The following is a 20,694-nucleotide window of genomic DNA, read 5'->3' as shown; positions in this document are numbered from 1 at the left end:
ATTCACACATACCACACACACACACACACACACACACACACACTGCAGTGACTCTTAGGGTAGAGAGACCCCATCCTAGAGGTGGTGCTGGGTTCCTGTGGGCAAGTTTCTGACAGTTACTTGCACCTGCAGAGTCACTGGTCTTCAAAATCAGGGCTATCACCAGAGTTTGGACAGGCCCTGGTCACATGGTCGGGAGTTGAACACTCCCAACTATTTGTTAGGACACAATTTATAGGCTCTTTGGGGCAGGCCCCCTGCAGGACTGTAGGCTCTGGTGACGTGGCTGCCATTTAAATCTTGTCACAGATCTGTCTCAATTCCTGGAGCCTCTCTTTGGGAAGGAACAGGCTGATAAAACAATGAATAATAATTTAGGGATATTTGTTATTTACAGCTGCCCAGGGTCATCTGCAAATTATGCAGCCCTTACTTCTGCCTGATTTCTTCCTGTCTTATGTGAAGCTGTCTCTCCAGACTGCCATCCCATGCACGATATCCGTGCATTAGCAGCTCTACCACCAGGATGGTTTCCTGAAACACTTCCAGTCCTGTGCTCGAATGCTTATGTTCCACAAACTCTGCCTCTTGGTGATGAGTCCCTAGATTCTGGGAAGCTGAAAAAAAGGCCAGGGCTTAGGTTTGATGGAGAACCCGGGCACATCTCCCTGCCGGGCCTGAATAGAAGGCCTCTGTGGGTACCAGGAGGGGAGACTTTGCAAAATCTCTGTTGCATGAATGGTCTGTGGTAAGACAGAGGTCAGGAGTGGCAGCTGCCTCTCTGGGCTGCTCAGCGGGGTAAGAAGCAACAGGTTGGATAAAGGAGACAGGTTGCCTCATTTGCCCAGGGAATATAGCCAGTTAGGGGAGTTGCTACCCCAACCCTGAATTGACCTGTGGGAGGACATGGTGAGGGGTACAGGGCTGCAACTGGCAAGGCAAGGTGAGTGTCCCTCCATTATCTTTTGCCTACACATCACTTCAGGCCTGTGCTGGCCATGTAACTAACAACAAGCCCTCTCCCCATTGAAGCGCTTAATGAGCCCTTTAATGCCGGAGTACCGGTATCACTCCTCTCTCGCGCCTGCTCCCTGTCAGCTATGGGGCATTAAACCGGTGATAAAAATGCCTTTTTGGTATGGTCCACAAACTCACCAAGAGGCTCTCGGTAGCAGTATAGCCATCTAGCATGAAATCAAGAGGCAATCACCTCGGATGAGCCGAGATGAGCTCAATGTAGGAGCAATTAACAGATCTGTGTGTCCTGGGTCCTGTCCTTTACCACAATCTCCCGCGCCCGCACCACCTGGCCCACTTTAGCCTAGGAGGACTTCACACAAAATCCTGCAACCCGTGCCCAGTCCTGAGACAGGGAACAGTAGGACAGTTGGAAATACTTTATCCAGGCCCCTCCCTCCCTCCCTCCATCCTTCTCCCCCTCCCTCCCTCCCTCCCTCCCCCCTCCCCCGTGTAGAGGGGGGATGGGACAACCTCATGTGTCAATCATTACCTCCCGTCTTGTTTGAGGGAGGGTCTCTGTTGTTTATCCACTGTATACACCAGGCTAGCTGGCTGAGACTTTATAGGATTCTCCTGTCCCCACCTCTACCTAGATTACACATACTCCTACCCACATCCAGAGTTATGTGGGCTTCTGGGGATTCTAACCCTGGCCCTCACATTTGTGTGGCAAACCATCAAGCCATCTCTTCAGTCTGTCACATCTTTACTAGCAGTGATCACAGCATCCGTGGAATCAGATGATCTTAGTACTTGTTTTTTTTTTAATACAGAAAATATTAAACTCAAAAGAGAAAAAAATGGTAAAGCAATGGCCAGCTATGAATATGCATTAACATGGTGCTGTGTATGGAACTGGGAACAGGAGCCATTTATTTTAAACAAATCGGATCTTGACACATGGCCGAGAACGTGCCGACTTCTCTATCACACCAACATGCTGAGCTAGTTTGATTTATATGGTGTGGCAGTGAGGGTTTTTTCCCAATTAAAAAACGAACGGAGAAAAATCATTAATTTAACTACTGTATATTAAATTTGCATTAAAACATCCGTTTGTCTATATTTATATGTGAGTTATTGAAAATGTGAGCTCATGAATTCTAATTTTTAGGATCACATGTCAAATATTGAAGATAAATTTTATTTATTTCTACAATTAATTCTATGAGAACAAATAGCTCTAATTTAGGGGATGGCATATGTAACTGTCCGCTGGTGCCCTCCCTGAATAACAAACATAGCATTCATCTTTTCTCATTAGGGTTTTCCTGTGCCTGTAGCTATTCTTGAGATATGCACACCTTGGCTGCAGTTTTGTATGTTTCCACCCCCGCTCAACTAACATGCCTAGAAATCACCTAAGATAATATGGATGGTGTCAAATCTCTTTTCTCTGCATCTTCATGGTGTACAAAGATGTGTACCACATCCCAGAAAGGCTGAATACATATTTCTTCCAAGCAACTTAACATCAGCTGCTTGGATTCCTCATCAAGATGGCTCTATGCAGACCTTACTCCACTAGAGGAAGAACCTAGTAATTTTCTCCTGGGGCTTCTGTCCCCATGTCAGCCTCAGCACCAAGACAGAGAGGGTAGCCAGCAGAAGGGAAGGTATGGCTTCAGTCTCTGCTGTAGAGTGCCAAGTCTTCTAGTCACATGCTGGATTTATTACGTACCTTCTGTTTCTGCAAGAAGTCATCTGACTACCACCTTTCCCTGGCTGGGCCAAATATGTTGAGTGGGTAGGGTAATACAATCATAGCAGATCATGTAACTGCAGGAACAAGTGGTACTCCAGCTAGACTGCGCCCTATCACCGGCCCACATGGTCAGAACGGAGTGAGCGAGTGGCAGCCTATTCTCAATCTTTCCTTCATGGATGTGGGATGTGGCTGTACATGTACCACACTGGGGTTTAGCAAGTCAAGATGTCAGAGGTCTTTAGAGGCCATGTGTCAAAGGTGTAGATCTCAGGTCACACTTGGGGGAGATGTGAATCTTCAGGATGAGGGGAACTAATGGGAGGTATTGAGGCCATAGGGGATGTGTTCTTGAAGGAGACTGTGAGACCCAACCCCCTGCCTCTTTCTCTATTGCTTTCTGGCCATGAAGTGAGCAGTTAGTTCTGTGCTACAACCTGGAGCAGTGCTGTCACACCCATCCGAGGCCTACAGCAAAGAGTCCAACCACACATGGATTGGAACTCCAAAACTGTGAGCCAAAGCAAGTCTTTTTCTTTAGAAGCTAATAGGCTTGGGCATTTCATTGCTGTGATGGAGAGCTGACTAGCATACACATAGAGGTGTGTGTGTGTGTGTTTGGTATGAATTCAAGATAGTTCCTGACCTTGGTGTATCAAGTAGACGGTAACCATGCAGTGTGGTGGGAGCTGAGCTCAAGAGATTCCCAATGAGCATAGAGAGCTCTCATGCACCTCCCTGGAAGGTTGTACTCATATTTCTGCCCATAAAAGGTTTTCATGGCACCAAAGACCATTTTAGGGGCTAGAGATATGGCATAGCAATTACAAGCAGTTGTTGGCCTTCCAGGGGACCTAGGTTTGGTTCCCAGCACCCACACTGAGCGGCTCACAACCACCTACATCTCCAACTCTAGAGGATCCAACTCCTGCTTCCCATGGGCACCTCCACTCATGTGCATAAATTCACACAGACACACATTAGTGCCCAATAGTAAAAACACAATAACCATTCTGAAATGTATCATTTCTGGATAAGGGCTAGCCCAATGTATTCCATTTCCTCTAGACACAGGGAGTTATGAATGGGACCATCCTGTATACAGGGTGTGAGTGGGACTAAGAGGCTGTATCTAGTGGGAAGAAATTCCACTTTACACTGAAGTGCCAAGAGCATCAGTTAACCATTCTGCAGGCTCCCCGATTCCACACCAAACAGCAAGCTGTTACTTTTTCCATGTGTGGCTTGGCTCACATTCTGGGTCTGACTCAGGGAATGCCGTCAGAGTAGAGCTGGCCTTGGCTTTGACTATGGCTAAGGTATGGCTTCCAGCTTCCCCTTCTAGAACAGGTAGTCCCAAGTCTAAACCTGGACCACTGAGTCCTAGAGACCAGGGCTACTCCTCTGTGGGTGAGACTTTGTCTTGCTTTCCTGTTGTGCAGAGTCTCCACAGCCGGAGTACCCTCTAGTTTTGTTCTGCCCCTGGGGAGCCCCTCCCATTCCCTCTGATTAGCAGCATTTCTGAAATCACAATTTGCAATAATCACCCCCAGGATAATGCAAGTCAAGTGTATTCCATTATCAAGGACAATTGTCAAGTTTTTTCTTCTTTCCCCTCAGTAATAGGACCATCAGACACTCTCCCCTTTGATTTTCAATGAGGAAATCACTTTTACACTCTGGCTTTAGAATATATTAACATATCCTGGCATAGATGGATCACACAGACCCAGTAGGGCAAAGTCCATCTGAGGCTCCAGATGTTAGCATGTGTCTTGGTTCTGTTGGAGTGAGGAAGGACTCCCATTTATGTCTGTGCCTGGAGAAGATACACTCAATGTAAAGGGGTTACTCTCTCCCTTCCTTACTCCTGACCCTCACATCATTTGGAGAAGGAAATCTGGAAATAGAGTAATTATTTGCCAAGGTCTGCCTCAGGATTTGCCTTCCCTGGTCACCAAGACAATGGAAATCATTCCAGAAGGTTGACAGGGGCTTCTGTGAGAAAACCTGTCACATTTGCCTTCTCTAAAAAACTGTTTTTGGACCATTCATTGAATGTCACCAGAACCAAGGGATCATTGAGGGAAAGGCTAGCCTATTATACCCTGGCTTGACTGTGTCATGCTTACCTCTGCCTGACCTGGCTGCCTTAACTTCCTAGGCTGTCATCCATCCAGTCCATAACACATAATGGGAACCTATTGGTGTCCAGGTTTGGGTTCATTTCTGACTCCACCTATGACCAGCTGTACCACTGGGGTCATTCATCTTTCTGATGGATACTTTCCCCACCTGTACCCAGTGAGAGTGCAAGAAAGATAACCGAGCACCTGGGATGTAGTTCATTCCTGGCAAATGCTGGATGTCATAAATTCAGTGTTTATTCGAGGTAGGGAGAACTAGATACCTACAAGTACCCTGTGTTTTGTGTTTCAGAGGGAGAAGACAGGTGCCTATAAGGAGGAACCTTTTCCTCAGGAGGGGTTTCCACTAGGTGGGTCTGTGCTGATGGTCCAGAGGGAGTCAAGCTCTCCTGTATTAGGAAAGTCTGAACTGTCTGTCTCTTGCCTTGTGAGAGATTTTGGTTGAGAAGAGGCCAGAGGATAAAATACAATAATCACTCAGAAGTGGGATCCTGTGCTGTTTGTACAAATGGTGCCAATTGGTGTCCAACATCTGCTTTCTTCCTGACAGCCCGGACTTTTGATACACACTAGGCAGAGGTTGCCTGGGTGACCAGCCCTCCATTGAAAATCTTTGTTTCTGATGAATTTCCCTGAGTAGAAATAGGATTTGAGTGGTGCACAGAGAGAGGTCTGTGGATCTCCTCATGGTGGGAGAGTAGGTGGACTCCTGTTTGTGGATCTGGACTGTTTCTTCATGGTCTAGTAGTATTTATACCTGTCCTATGGCATTGTGGTGAATCTTAGCTGCTCTAAATACAGAGTTCTAACTCAGCCTCCCACTGAGTATCTAAGTGCATCTCTGAGGATGCATGTAGCCTTGGGAACAACGGACAGACTCACTACCAGAAGCTCCCCACCTTCCTCCAGACTGTGAGCATCTTGGGAAAAGGAGCTTACTTACCATTGTTCCTTGACCCTATTGGTCCGGCATCATGGATATGATCACTGCTTATCATGCTTCAGACAGTCTAATTGCTGATGGCCAGTCTGGCGAGGCCAGGAGGTGAGACCAGACAAAGATGATTCACAGAAGAAAGTAATGACAAGAGCGTCTAAAACTGTAGCACCAGCCAGTGGCTGAGAACTTGCTACATATAGGGAGAGCCCTTTGTCTCTACTGGATAACAGCTTGAGTGGCTTCTAAGCTGACCACTGATGCTCATTCAGAGCGATCTTTGATGGTGTGGACAGAGGCCGGAGAGATGGTGTAGTTGGTAGAGCGCTTGTCTTGCAAGTGTGGGAACCTGAGTTTGATTCCCCAGAACTCGCAGACAAACAAACAAACAAACAAACAAACAACAAGTAATGACAAGAAGAAGCCAGGTATGATGGTCAATGCTCGCAATCCCAATGCCAGGGAGACAGGGAGATGTTTGAGGCTTGCTGGATAACTAAGCCTACTTGGTGAGTTCTAGATCAGGGAGAGATCCTTTCTAAAATAATAAGAGAGTAATCCCTGAGAAACAACACCGAGGTTATCTTCCAGCCTCCAAAAGTGTGCACAATCACATACATGTGACCACACACACACATGCAAGGCAGTGTTGAGCACTGTGCTTCTTGGACCTTTCTTCATGTAGCAGCTGGGTTGATACTGTCAGATTTAGCCAGTCAGATGGGGAAAGTGGGTTCCATTAACAAAGTACTTTATTGTAAACAGCAGTCACTGTAGCAAGTGACCCTGGTCTAGGGCTGGAATGAGAGGGAAGAGGAGCAGTTTACCAGGACCTAGGTTATCTGAAGTCTTAGGGAGCAGGAACACTCCACCATGTTTGCTCAATGGATCCCATTAAAGTAGAGAACACAGCTCCAGGAATCACTGGATCCATCTCTGGTAAAACACCAATTATTTTAAATATTCAGTTCACTGCTGTATAAATATCTGTAAGAGACTGAATTGGAGGTTAATCACCAGTCAATCCTCATGTGAATTAAAGTGGGGAGAAAGAGGAAGAAGAGTAGGAACGTTTGGGTCCAGAAGCAGGAGAGGAAACAGGCAGAGTACACCTGGCATTGTGTCTGGTCACAAGGTCACAGCTGACATTCCTGCTAGCCTGCCCATATTCCCAACCCTCATCTGGTTTCGGGGGGCAGGGAGGGGTCTTGCCTAGTGGGATATGGCTGATCCGCACTGCACAGTGGCCATGTCACTGCATTTCAGGTCACAAGTTGGCTATGCCCGAGTGTACCTGATAATTATATACTGGATTAATAGATGAGAACCCTTTCTCGAGAGAGACAGAGAGATAGATCTTCCTTTGGGTGAGAATTTTATAAAAAGAGCTGTTAATACTGTAGACAGTGAAGCTGGGATCTGGAGCATAGCTTAGAGCAGAGTATTTACCTTTAAGGGTTTCTGAGAAAGCAGGGAGGTTCTACCCTAAAGGCTTGGTTAATAAGTAACATACACTGTATGTCTGTAATCAAGTTCTTTCTGATGCAGGTGAGCGGTGTGAGAGGAGAAAGGATCCCTCTGCTGGTTCTTGATGGCAGGACCTGGGGTGGAAAGACACAGAAGAGGGTGTGGTCAGATTTGGAAGACCCTCATAGTATCACCTAAGGGACTGGGAGCTAATAATTACATTAAATGAAGCAAAGTGAAATAAAGGACCTGGGCTGGAGAGATGGCTCAGTGGTTAAGAGCACTCGCTACTCTCGCAGAGGACCTAGGTTTGGTTCCCAGCGTCTGCATCAGCTGCTCATAATCACCACTGTAACTCCAGTTCCAAGGGACCTGATACCCTTCTCTGGCTTTCTCGGTCTCCAGCACTTGCACACATACATCCGCATGAAGATACACACACATACACTATCTATGTAATTAAAAGTCAAATCAAATCATGAATCATATGATTTCCACAAGTGTGGGCACTTTATTGGTTTGTTTACTCAGTATCTAGAATAGTCCAAAGCACACAGTCTGCTTTCAGTGATTATTTATGGAATAAGTAAATACACACATCTTAATTACTAATAAAAACTCGAAGATGCAAGCACTCGTCCAGTGTTGCTGTGCTCTCAAGTGTCTGACAGCATCTAAATTTTCGGCAGAGCCTGGGACCTCAGGTGCTGCTCCACCTTGCCAGCTTCCCAGGCTGGCTCAGAGCCTGGGATGATTCTTTCTTAGAATCAGATGCCCGGGGAGTTGACCCCTCAGTGCTTCAGTGATGAAGCACTGTTCAGTCGTATGACCCATTTTACAGCCTGTTGGATGTCTATGGTGGATAGAGTCTCTCTGTTCCTTCACTTTAAGATCTTTCTGCACACAAGGCATATCTATGACAGGGTTTGGGGTCACAACCTGTGACTCTAAAAAGCCATGCCTAGCCACCCTTTCTCCAGAAACCAATTACAACAGCCAAATGAATAGTAAAAAGCTAAAAGGAAGATTTATCCACTGATCACACTGGGAACAGGGACAAAGAGACCACTGGTACCCTGAACCTATGCCATTATCATCATCTCCAGGGTTCTGAGGTGGGTGTGTGAGCAGAGATGTGAGCATTTAAGCAGTCCTAGCTAAACCTAGGTGTGGTTCCGCCCACCATGGACCCATCAGCATCATCCCTTCTGTAAGGTCAGCTGGCAGTTTCCTCTCTGCCAGGCTTGGGGTTTAAGCTTTTTTTATTTTTTTTCTCTCTCAGCATGAGATTCCTGGGGGGTGGGGGGAGGGCGGGGAATTCCAGCTTTATGGAGTCCATTGTTTCAATAGTCTGATAGCCAAACTGAGGGATATAAGTATCTCTTTAAAATATTTTTTATCCCTGCCTGGCCAGTTATGTCTATACTGTCTGAATGGACACCTGGTTCTGAAGGCCACACAACGGCCTCAGACATCACAAATAGTGAGGTGAAAGGCACCCTGATTCTATGTCCTCATCTCTGTAGGTGACAAATGGTATCTGGCAGTGTGCCAGTTCCCAACATCCAACCAGATGACCTTCAGTACTCAGGATTTGTCTGTCTAGATTTGCTGGCCTGCCAGGGAGTCTTCATAGGAGAGAGTAAATGTTGTGTGGACTCAGGCTGCCGTGCATGGGCATGAGCCTCCATTTGAGGATCTCAGCTTTTAGATGGAGCCACAATTTGTCAATTTTGGGTTCAGTTTACAAGCGTTTTCTTTTCTGAAGTCTGAATTTGTCTGAGTGGGGATGCACTAATGAAACATGACATTTTCGTCTATTAAACCCACCTTCTCCAGGGAAGGGCGCTAAAAGAGTTCATAAAACTTCTCACGGCATCTGGGGAAGCGTGACGTTTTTGTATTCATAGGCATCTGAAAGAGGGAACTAAAACCCTCCCTACAGGAAAAAGGCTAGAAGTAATTTAAACTATTATCAGCAAATGCCTAAACAGAATACTAAATTAGGCAAGAGGACTAGAAGGGCCCCCTCCTCCAACTCCACACTTTCTAGATTCTTGACTAGCGTAGGAATGTAAGAAATTTTCATTATGACAATATTCACATTTTAATTTCTAGGCTGACACCAACTTGACTCAGTTTTATCCCAAGAAACCCAAAAGAGTGATCTATTTTTTAAAAGGCATCTTAGCTTATAGATTTAATTCAAATCAAATTTAATTCTGTCTTCATGGCATAGAAAAATTGGTGGAATTAGTACTAATGTTTTTTCCTGTTAAGTTCCAAATTGGTTGTTACTGAACTCTTTGAAAGGCTGGGAAGAAGCCTAATCTATGGGCAAGAACCACATCCAGGGGAAGCTGTATTTCAAAGCAAGCTTGGAGAACAGGAGTCTTGAAAGAGGAAACTAATTGATAAAAAGTCTTGTTAAAGGAGGGATTACTCTCAGAAAGCCAAGCTGGGAATACTTGGAATGTAAAGTGTTTCTAACGAAGGGAATTGTTACAGGCTGTCTCTCTCTACCACTGTGGAAGGAGTTAAGAAAATACCAAAGAATGTCAGAGGTTATGGTGGTTCCAGGCAAGGGGAGGCTCATTTTCTACACTAATTTCAGTACTGGAATTTTTTTAAAAAATTTAACTTTAGGATAAGATATTTCTTGCCAAACAAATACAACGGGCAGAAATTAACCTCTGCCACGCATGTCTGGGTTTTTGCTGTGGCTGCCTACGAAACCTGTTCTGTCCCCTCATTCCCGTAGAAAGTGAAACATCTGTTAATCCTTTTATACCTGTGTGGGTCTCCCTGCCCTGAGACCCTGGCCATGAAGTCTGGATGACAAAGAATGTGGACAGCCTACCTCAGCTGCCTGTCAGGACTCCCCATTTTGCTTCTCTATGTTCTTTCTAGGCTGCAACCCAGACCCCAGGGCTTACCCCACCTAGGCTGTCAGGAAAATGGCTTCCCCTGCCTCTCTACAGCCCCTAGAGGTGACCACTGAGAGCTACCAGAGTGAGTTAAGGGGGCTTGGCTCACTGACTCCATTCCACACCCCAATTTTGTATGTTCATTTAAAAAAAAATTTTCTAAATCCCCGTCAATTTAGAATAATCTTGATACAGCCTCATTTTGTAAGTTGACCTCAAAGGGTTAAATCCCAGGTCCCATCCTAGAAGGCTTCTATGAAGCCTCCTTCACTGCAACAAGTCACATGACTAAAATGCTGCTCAGTATACAGTGTAGACACAACACAAGTGCAGAACTGATGACCTGGCCTCCTGAATGAACGAGTTGCCATAATGAGAAACCATCCAGCAGTTTTCTACTCGGATGGCCATAAGCAGGTTCCCTTTAACCTCTGATCACACGCAATGTCTTGTATCTTTCTGCAGTTACTAAGCACCGCTCTGTGTCGGCCATGATGTTCTGACATCCTGGCTGTGATCTTCATGCAGCAGAATATGTGAGATCTCTTCCTGATCTGTAAAGTGTCATGAACTCACAACATGTATCAACATACGACAGGCTCCTAGATCTGAATGCTTCCTCTTTCCTTATCCTTCTCTCCCTTCCCTCCTTCCCTCCCTCTCTCATTCTCTCATTCTCTGTCTCTCTGTCTCTGTTTGTGTCTGTGTCTCTGTGTCTGTCTTTCTCTCTGTCTCTGTCTCTCTTTCTCTCCTTCCTTCCTGACCTTCCTGTCTTTTCCCGTGGGTCCTGGGGACTGAACTCAGCTCCTCATGTCTGTCTGGTGAGTACTTTATACCAACTAAAGTACTCCCTTCTTTCTTTCCTTCTGTTCTGAAGAGGTCTCATTGAGTCCCAGCCGACCTTAAACTCCTCATCGTCCTGTGTCCACCTTCTGAATTCTGTGGTTGAAGGTGGACACAGCCAAGCCTGGCTGTCTTCCTATGCTTGGGATCAAACCCAAGGACCTTCTTCTACTTGGCAGGTGCTCTACCATTGAGCTACATCACAGTTCTTGCTTGTTCCATTTCCTGTATGGTTGGTCAAAGTCTTGTTTTGTCTCTCTCCCTCTGAATTACTAAAGTTTGCTTTTCTTGTTAGTCATGGCTTATAAAGATCCATTTTCTGTCCCGAGTCCTCAGTGTGACACTCTCTCCTGGCCGCCACCTGCCGTGATGAGACTGCAATCTTCCTCTGTCTGAAGGTTAGGATTGCAATGACCCTCACCATTAAGAAGATAGCCAAAAGCTTTGAAGTCGGTTGGAGAAAAGGTTTCTAACAGAGGGGAAAGTGGTGGATAGGCAGTAGATGGATACATTTTACTTGAGTGGTGGATGGGGAAGCTCTCAGTGCAAAATTAAATGTGATATATCAGGGGGCTGTAACCCAGTGCTTGGCAGCTGGAGGCAGGAGGATCAGAATTTCAAAGTCACCCTCAGCTACATAGCAAGTCTGAGAGTTTGCTGGCAGCCTGGGCTACACAAAACTCTTGTCTCAGACAACAAACAATCCAGGATGACAAAAGTGGTGATAATGCAAGGTGTCTTCTCTTAGTTATCCTGTGCTGTCAACTTGACATGGCCAGAAGTCATTGGAGGAAGTCACACTTGAGGAACTGCCCAGACCAGACTGACATGAGAGACTGTCTTAATGGAAGATTGATGTGGGACAGCCCAGTGCACTGTGGGAAGAACTATCCCTAGAAAGGTGGTCCTTGGATATATGAGAAAGCCAGCTGAGCCTGGGAGCAAGCCAGCAAACAGTATTCCTCCATAGTTTCAGCTTCAAGGCCTGGCTTGTGCTCCTGCCCTGACATCCTTAAGTGATGAACTATGACCTGGAAGTATAAGCAGAAACAAGCACTTTCCTCCTCCATGTGCTGCTTTGGTTGTGGTTTGTATCACAGCAACAGTGACCAAGCTAGAACATGCCTTTACCTGTGGAAAGAGGGTGGGAACCCTCAGACAGGTACTGACCTGGGGCTGTCCTGAAGGCCAGCACTCCCTGCAGTGGCCCCTGTTGGTGTTTATCACAGCCTTATGCCTTATGCGGCAGTTAGCTGTTAGGGGTAATTACAAGAGTCATCTCTAACGTTTAAGTATGTCCTAAGGCTGCTCATTATTAAGGGACAAATAATAACATTGCATTGTAAACAACCATGCTTAGGTTGGGGAAGTGGCTCAGTTGGTATAAAGTGCTCACCAGACAAACGTGAGGAACTGAGTTCAGTCCCCAGAACCCACGGGAATAGACAGGAAGGTCAGGTGCAGCCGTGGGCACTTGTAACACCAGTGCCTGGGAGACAGAAATAGGAGGATCCCTGGGGCTGGCCAGCACCTTAGCCTACTTAGTAGTGAGCTCCAGGAGAGTGGGAGACCCTGTCTCAGCAAACAAGGCAGATGGACGCTGAGGAGTGATGCCAGGGCTTGACCTCCAACCTCCACATGCATGTGTATTCGTCAACATGCAGGCCTATATACATTTGTCAGCATGTAGACCTGTATACATGGATATCACACACACACACACCCTCCCCCAACACAGACATATATACACACACAGACATGCAGACATAGACACACACACATACAGACACACACACAGACACACATATACACGCAGACACAGATGCAAACAAACACATATACAGATAGACAGAGACACACACAGGTACACACAGACAGACACACATACATACACACATACACACAGATACATACACCCAGACACACCCAGACACACACACCCAGACACACAGACACACACATCCACACACACACACATCCACACACACACACACACACACACACACACACACACACACACACACACACACACAAACTGGTACTGAAAACCTTGCCGAGTTTAATCTTGCCCCTCTTTTACTGCCTTTATTGTCAAGGTCTCTCTAATACAGCACTTATCTCATTCTGCCTAGAATTATGGCCCCTTTGCTTGTATCTTTCTTTCTCTCTAGGTCATGAGTCCCAGGGGGGCAGAACAGACATTTTCTTGATTCTCCAGCCATATCTCTGAGCATATAATATGCCCCAGATAAGCATTTGTTCATTAGCATATAATTAAAGTTTGATACCTGTAAGAGGTGAGTGAGCTGAACAGCTCAAAGTAGAGACAGAGGAATCCAAATAGAATTGGTGGACACCCCCAATGTCAAATTAAGGACCGTCCTGGGTTCTTCTGAGTACAAGAGGTCTGTGTGCTCCATCTCATGTTGGAGGAGGAAAGTCCATAATGACCAGAAACCAGTATTGGGGAGAAACTCTGAATGGCCCAGGCGGGAGCTGTCTCTCTCTACCTTGTGGCTGCTAAGGCCCCTCCTTCACAGAGAGAGGCTAGCAGTGCCACGTGTGTGCCCATGGGTAACCCCAGTGGGCCTGCTGTGAGTCAGTTCTCCCAGAACCTCTAGGAGGTGAGTATACAGACTCTTCAGCAACAAAGTTGCTACTTTCCTACATCTGGATGCTTTCACCTCTGACCTCTGCTGTCTCCAGTTCATCTATCTCTCCCCTCTCTGTCTTTGTTGTTGTTGTTTAGGCTACTAATACTGGTCTTATTCTTTACACAAAAACCATGTCTTTAAGGACTCATTTATTGGTACATACAAGTGTGGGCTTTGATGTGGGCACTGGAAACAGAACTGGGATCCTCTGCCAGAGCACCAAGTGCTTTTAACTGCATAGTTTTTTCTCCATTTTTTCTAAACGTAACAGTGCTTTAGAATGATAGGCGGCCTTAAATTTTTATGAAGTCCAGTTTAGTAGCTTGTTATGTGTTTGGTGTTACACTGAGGCTATGTTGCATTGAAGAAATATTCAAGGTCATGGGGGTTTTCAGTGATTTTATTCCAGAAGATTTATGACTTTGCATTTGGGCCAATCAATTTATTTTAATTATTTTTTTATGATCCAGTGTATAGATCAAAGTTCTTTTTATTGGTCTATTGATGAGTTGATTGCAGATGGATCTCCCAATGTTCCACCCCATCTTCTGAAAAGGCTATTCTTTACCCAGTGAATTAATTTTGCCCCTTTGTCAGGGCTTAGGTCTCTGGCTAGGGTATATTTGGATTAGTAGAAAAAGCACCTCTACAAATCTGTTCCTACATATTCACAACAGGAATTCTGGGAAATCTTGCCCTGTTAGCTTTGTCATACCATGGGAAAATGTAAGGCTTGCAAATAATTCAAAGGATGCTTATTAAAGGAAGACATTTGAATTTTGTAATGGTTAATCTTAACCATAAACATGCTCAAATCTAGAATCAGTTAAGAGACAAGCTACTGGGCACTCCCCACAGGGAGTTCCTTGATCAAATTACTTAAGCTGAGAACAGCCACCCTAAAATAACGTGGGCAGAACCTTTGGGTAGCAGCCCAGATTGACATGCAATGTGAGAAGTCAAGCTACTGCTTTTGCCTGGCTGTCTTCACTCTCATCGGCAAGTTCATCTACTCTATTGCTGCTATTGCTTCACTGATATTAAGACCCAACTTATGTCTTCCAGCATGGGCAGAAGACCAGTGGATCTCCAGGGACTCTCTGGGCCTCAGTGCCAGGTTGGGACTTCTGTGGTGTTCAGTTTGTGGATCAAGCCTGGATTCTCAGCCTGTCTGGTGGGAAACAGCCCTTTTCAGAATACCCAGACTCTACTGTGTAGGTGACTTGATCTCCTTTTCTGTGTATACATTTGATCAGTTTCTTTCCTGCAGAGAAGCCGGACTGAACAAATCTTAGCAGAAATAAGCTTTCTCATGCTTTAGCTTCATCTGTTTCCCTCCTATCCTTCTGGAGCTGGGCTTGAGCTGCAGTTCTATTGACTGGGGCAAAGGGAGAAGAGTATGTTGGTAGAACTGGACATGGATTCCAGGGAGTTCTGGGATAGATGGGGGAGGGAGGCATTTGAAGAGTGGAATGCTGAACATGCAGTTAAATACAAGAGTCTTGTGGGAACAGAGCAGTGGGGGGGAGGGAGGACTGACGGGAGGACTGAGATCACACACTGCCTACAGCACCAGGTTTCTGACCTTTATCTTGGGTCTTGTGGGAAGCACTTGCTGGCTGTGTGATCGGAGCTCAGGCCTGCTCTTCAGAAGCCCTGCGCTTTGCCGTAGCTTGATCATCCTGGGATATGTATGGGGAGAGAGGGGTGGTGGTGACAAGCCTTGGATACCTTCCCTGCAACGGTAGTAAGATGAAAGGAGAATCTAGGAGAACACCAAAATCTTCCTTCCTCTTTAAGAGATGCTTTTATTAGCATATATTAATTATGCATAATTATGGGTTTCATTTTGACATTTTCATACATGCATATAATGTGTCCTGTTCACATTTGTCTCCCCATTACCTTCTCTTGCCTGCTTCCAGGTCTATATATGTGTGTGGTTCAGTGAGTTCCGTTAGGGCTGCTTATAGGAGCAGGTGTGAGGGATTATTTATGGGAGCACGAGCACCTGACCAGGGGCTACACCACTGAAGAAAATCCACTCTCCCTCCCCTAGACATCATTAACAGCCTGTAGCTCCTCAGCTTGGTCCAAGCATTAATTCCTTCTGGAATTGCCTGGTCTCTGTCAAGCATATGGAGCATTTGAGATGAAGTGGTAGCAGGCTCCCAGCCTGTTGTAGAAGCTCGGATGGCTGTTCACTAAATGATGGCGTGCCGCACAGATCCTGCCTTTCCCCTGTGAACTTGCTCTGTTCTGAATGAACATGGGCTGTGTTCCAGTGTACTTTGGTCAGTGTGTGAAGACATACTCTGGGAGTTTGGGGTGATACACCAGGAACCTCACTTCCTGTCTCATGGTCATCTTAGTCTTGGACTTCTGGGTCCTCATTCGTGTGTCTCTCTCACTAGGAAGAGCCTGGCCTCAGCCGACTGAGCTGGGGGAAGTCAACTGTAGAAGCGAAGTAGGGAAGGGCCAGGCAGGTCCATCCCTGGGGGAGCCAGCACAGGGTGAAAGAGTGAGCTCTTGGTTTGGGAGGGATGCTGTGTGGGTAGACTTTTTTTTTTTTTGGTGCCTCTTCAATCCTATCAGCGAGGCGGCCAATTATGCCACTTATCTGAGGCTATAATTATTAAAATATCCCGAATTGTGATGCTAATAGCAAATTTGCTAAATGGAAATGAATTTTTAATATCATAATTTACCTTTCCCTTTTTATCTGATTCATTTTCTCTGTCGATGTCACTTCATTAAGGGCAAGTGCAACATGGAGGGCCTTCGTGTCCTTTCGGCTCAGGGCATGGTTACTCAGGTTTCAGGATGTCTATGAGTTTTCCAGGACCTGTCTAAGGCATCATGCACAGTGGGTCTATGCTCATGTGCTCCGAGAACTTGGACCTCACATCCAAGGATCACTCCTCCTTGGGCGGAGGGTTGTGGTCCTGATGCAACTCAAGGATGCCCCATTATTTGATATATTCTAAGAGGCCCCAGTATCCCCAGGCCAAACCACACTTGTAAAGTCATATAAGTACATAAGCCAGATAGGCATCAGAGTGTCATGCATACCCTTGGTGGCTCAGGCTCTTGGCCCTTCCATGTGTTTTGGAACGCACATTGGAAGTCCCAGGTTCGCAGACTGGTTTGTTCCTATATTTCACTGAGCCTGGAGGAGCTGGAGCTATGTGTTGGTTGGGGGATGGAGGAAGACGTTGCTTCTCTCCACTGTCGAGTGGTCTGTTCACAGGTGTGCACGACAGCATTAAATGACACTAGTCTGCTTCGTGACCTGCTCAGTCCAGGGGTAGGAGCTCTATGCCACACCACCCTGGGATTGTTAACTGTTACTGTCAACTTGACTATATTTAGGCTTACCTAAGAGATACACCTTTGGGTGTGACTGTGACTGGGTATGTTTCTGAGTTTAGCTGGATTGGAATTGGAATTGGAAAGGGAACAAGAGAAAGCCAGCTGAGCACCGGCATTCATCTCTCTTTGCATCCTGACTGTGAACCCATGTGACCAGGTCCTCCATGCTTCCTCGCCATTCCTTCTCCACTGTGATGACTGTACGCACTCAAACTGTGAGTCAAAATAAACCCTCCAAGTTGCTTCCTGTCAGGTGTTTAATCACAGCAATGAGAAAATTAATTAACACATGCCTTGACTCTTATTTCATGAAACCATTCTCCCCTAAAGATGGGTGATCTCCCAAAAGGTGCCTCAGGGACAGACTCAGGCTTCTCTAGTCCTTAATGTGGTGACAGATCTTGCACAGCCTGCCTCTCTTAGGGTTACACTCCAGGGTGCAGTAAACAACATAAAGGCATGTTGGGTCACTGAGGTCATCCTGGAAGTTGGGCCACCTGTTAGTCCTGCCACAGAGTGTCTCAGTCACAGATACTTGATTGAAGAATGTCACTTGGCAAAAAAGGTGACTGTGAGCCAAATGCATTGATGTAGCACAGTTTGTATCTTTTTAAGAGTTCATTCAGGAAGTGTTTATTGTCTGTGATATGCCAGGTGCTCTTCTAAGTAGGTAGACATAGTAGCAGAAAAAAAAATTTACAAAATCAGAACTCTGTGTTTGTGGAGTTTCTAGTCCAGTAGGAACGATAATGAACAAATGCAAACAATGAGAAGTATCTGAGGCAGGAGTGGAGGAAGGTTCAGTACAGAAAAGAAGGGCAAGCGGTGACGGGTGTAATTCCAAATAGGCAGGGTGATATTTGAATAAAGACCCGCAATACATAGTATCCTGGTTGCCAGGGCAGGAACTGAAGCAGAAACCGCGGAGAAATGCTGCTTATGGGCTTGTTCTCTGGCTCACCCGGCTGGTGTTTTCATACAGCCCCAGGCCCTTCTTCCCAGGGACCGCTTTGCCTGAAGTGAGTTGGGCCCTCCTACATCAATCAACAGTCAAAACGATGCTCATAGATATGCGTACAGGCTAATCTGACCAGCACAATTCTTCAGCTGAGGTTCCCCCTTCCCAAGTGACTCTAGGTTGTATCATGCTGGCAAACAGATATCTGGGGAAGAACAAGTCAGATAGAGAAATAGTCAGTGCAAAGGTCCTCGGACAGAAGGTAGGCTGGTGTGCTTAAGGAGCAAGCTAACTCATAACTGCAGCAGAGGAAGCCTGGGGTGATGGTAGGGGTGGTGGCAGAGGTGGCGGTGGCAGCAGCGCTGGTGGTGGGAGGAGATGAGGCAGAGGATGGTGTTAGGGGCCATTTGAAGACTTTTATTTGATGCTGGGTGAGATGAGATATCAAAGAGAGTTTAGGATTCAAACAATACTGTCTTCGTGTTTAAGAAGCTCTCTGCTGTGATACTGACATTTGAGCAGTACAGCAAGGACAGAACGGGGAGGAGCTCTGTGAAGATCCCATGACTGTGGCTTGGTGGGTGTGGTCAAGGCTAATCACTCGTGGACGCATTTTAAAGGCGGGGCCAATAGAACTCAATGAACCACCTGAGAGTGGTAAAGAAGGGGCAGAGCTAAGCAGAACTGGAGAGAACAGCTCTTGATCTGAGGAACTGCAGGCATGCTGCCGCCTCTTTGAGGTGGAACTAGATGGAGAGGGGCCATCTGGCCAGAGACCAGGACTTCCGATTTTGATGTTCCCCGTTTGCAGTGGCAGGTGGGGAATTTCATAAGCAGATGTGGGTGGGACGATGCGGGGGGTGGAGGGGATGAGAGAATCGGAACCCAGAGGTGGAAATTTAGAAAGCATTAATGTTTTGCTAGTGTTTGTAGCTAGGAGCTTGGAGTAGAATGTAGTTCAGGTATCAGAAAGATTACAGTTCTTCAAAAATGTATTTGTCTTGGGGATGGAGAGATGGTGCCATGACTGCACTTGCAGAAGACTCACATTCCATCCCCAGCACCCACATCAGAGGTGGCTCACAACTGCCTGTAACTCTAGTTCCAAGTGATTCAGCACCCTCTTCTGGCCTCCACAAGGCACCTGCCTTGACATACACATACCCTCCCATGCACACAATTTAAAAAACATCTTTAAAAATACGTTCATCAAGTTAAGGAGCATCTACCTGTCTGTCATCCATCCATCCACCCACACATCTGGTAAGATACTCTTCAATATCAAAACGAATTTGTTCCTGTTCCATTTCTTTGCCCCATTATATATTTATTCTGAGTAAAGAAGGGAAGGTTTCCAGCATTGAGAGGAGAAGATTAACACAGAATGTCTTCAAAATGGGAATCAGACTGGGTTCCCACTTGAGGCACTTTTAGACTAAGCAGCCAGAGTGGATGCTGCCTGGGAAGGGTCTTGTGTGTGCGTGAAGGGGAAATACAGCCTCTAAGCTTCTAGGGTTCTAGAAATAGACTTTCATTTAAAAAAAAAAACAGTGAACAGTTGAGAAAAAAGCTTTTAACATGTTAAATACCCTTTAACCACGGATATTTATTTCTGTGAACTGATTTACATATAATTAGGATACCTACAGGTTCTAAGGGGGGAAATACATCCTTCTTCTGAGCCATAGAAATCCAATGTTGGAGGCTTTTCGGGGAATAGGGAATAATAAAATGGGAGAAAAATATCAAGAGTTCAATTTCTTTTATAATTCACCAATATTTTCCAGGCTCCCAAATAGATTTTTAAAAAGTAGTTATGGGGTGAGGTAGTTCTATATTTTCCATCAATTTTTTTCTAATTAAAGCAGGATTTTGGAAAAGAAAGTGCCTTGCACACTGGAATGGGTTCTTTATGTTGAAGATGTTGTAATGTAAATTTCTTAGTGGTACAATATGATATCTGAGCAGCTTGGCAGGTTCATGAACTGGGGATTAGAAGCTGTTTCTTTGGTAATTATGTTTTGTTGTTTTGTTTTTTAATTGGAGAATTAAAAGATGTGGGGAAATACTCCTGTGTATGACTTTTCTGGGAAGACTTTGGTTAGGATAAGCCCAGACAGATTAAGGTCTGGGCTAATAGGTTCTTTAGCTGCCCAGCCTCCCAACCCTGAGTGGTGCAGGCACGGGATGCTATGTTGGTTTTAACCAAGGGTGTTCCAGATAGACCCTTGAGTAAATGGCTCTGGAGGCAGGCCTAGGTCCACCTGCTCTTTGCTTCCCTAGAGGTGAGTGCTTTCATATCTAGAATGCAGAGGATTCTTCTATTAGGTACCCACAGTGGACTCATTGTTCCTGGGTTCAGCACATCCAACCCTGGCCTGTGTGTCCAGGACAGGCTTTCTGGAGGAAGCCAGACTCTCCTTTAGTTAGAGAAACATAGGCTGCTTGCACACTAGGGCAAACCTGTATCCCACTGGCTGTCAGTCCTAGGGAGTAGCAGGCTGAAATGCAATCCAGGCACCAAGAAAGATGTTCTCAAGGAAAGCCTGAGGCAGAGATGTCTCATCTGTGTTTCTTTGGCCTGTGGGAGGTGAGTAAAGGTGATGAAATTTCAACGTAGGTGGAATTGTGTGTGTATGCACTCATGAAAATGTGTACATGTGT

This window comes from Grammomys surdaster, unplaced genomic scaffold (genome assembly GCF_004785775.1).
Source record: "Grammomys surdaster isolate TR1022 unplaced genomic scaffold, NIH_TR_1.0 262, whole genome shotgun sequence".
NCBI lineage: Eukaryota > Metazoa > Chordata > Mammalia > Rodentia > Muridae > Grammomys > Grammomys surdaster.
Note: the sequence above shows the minus strand (reverse complement) of the source record.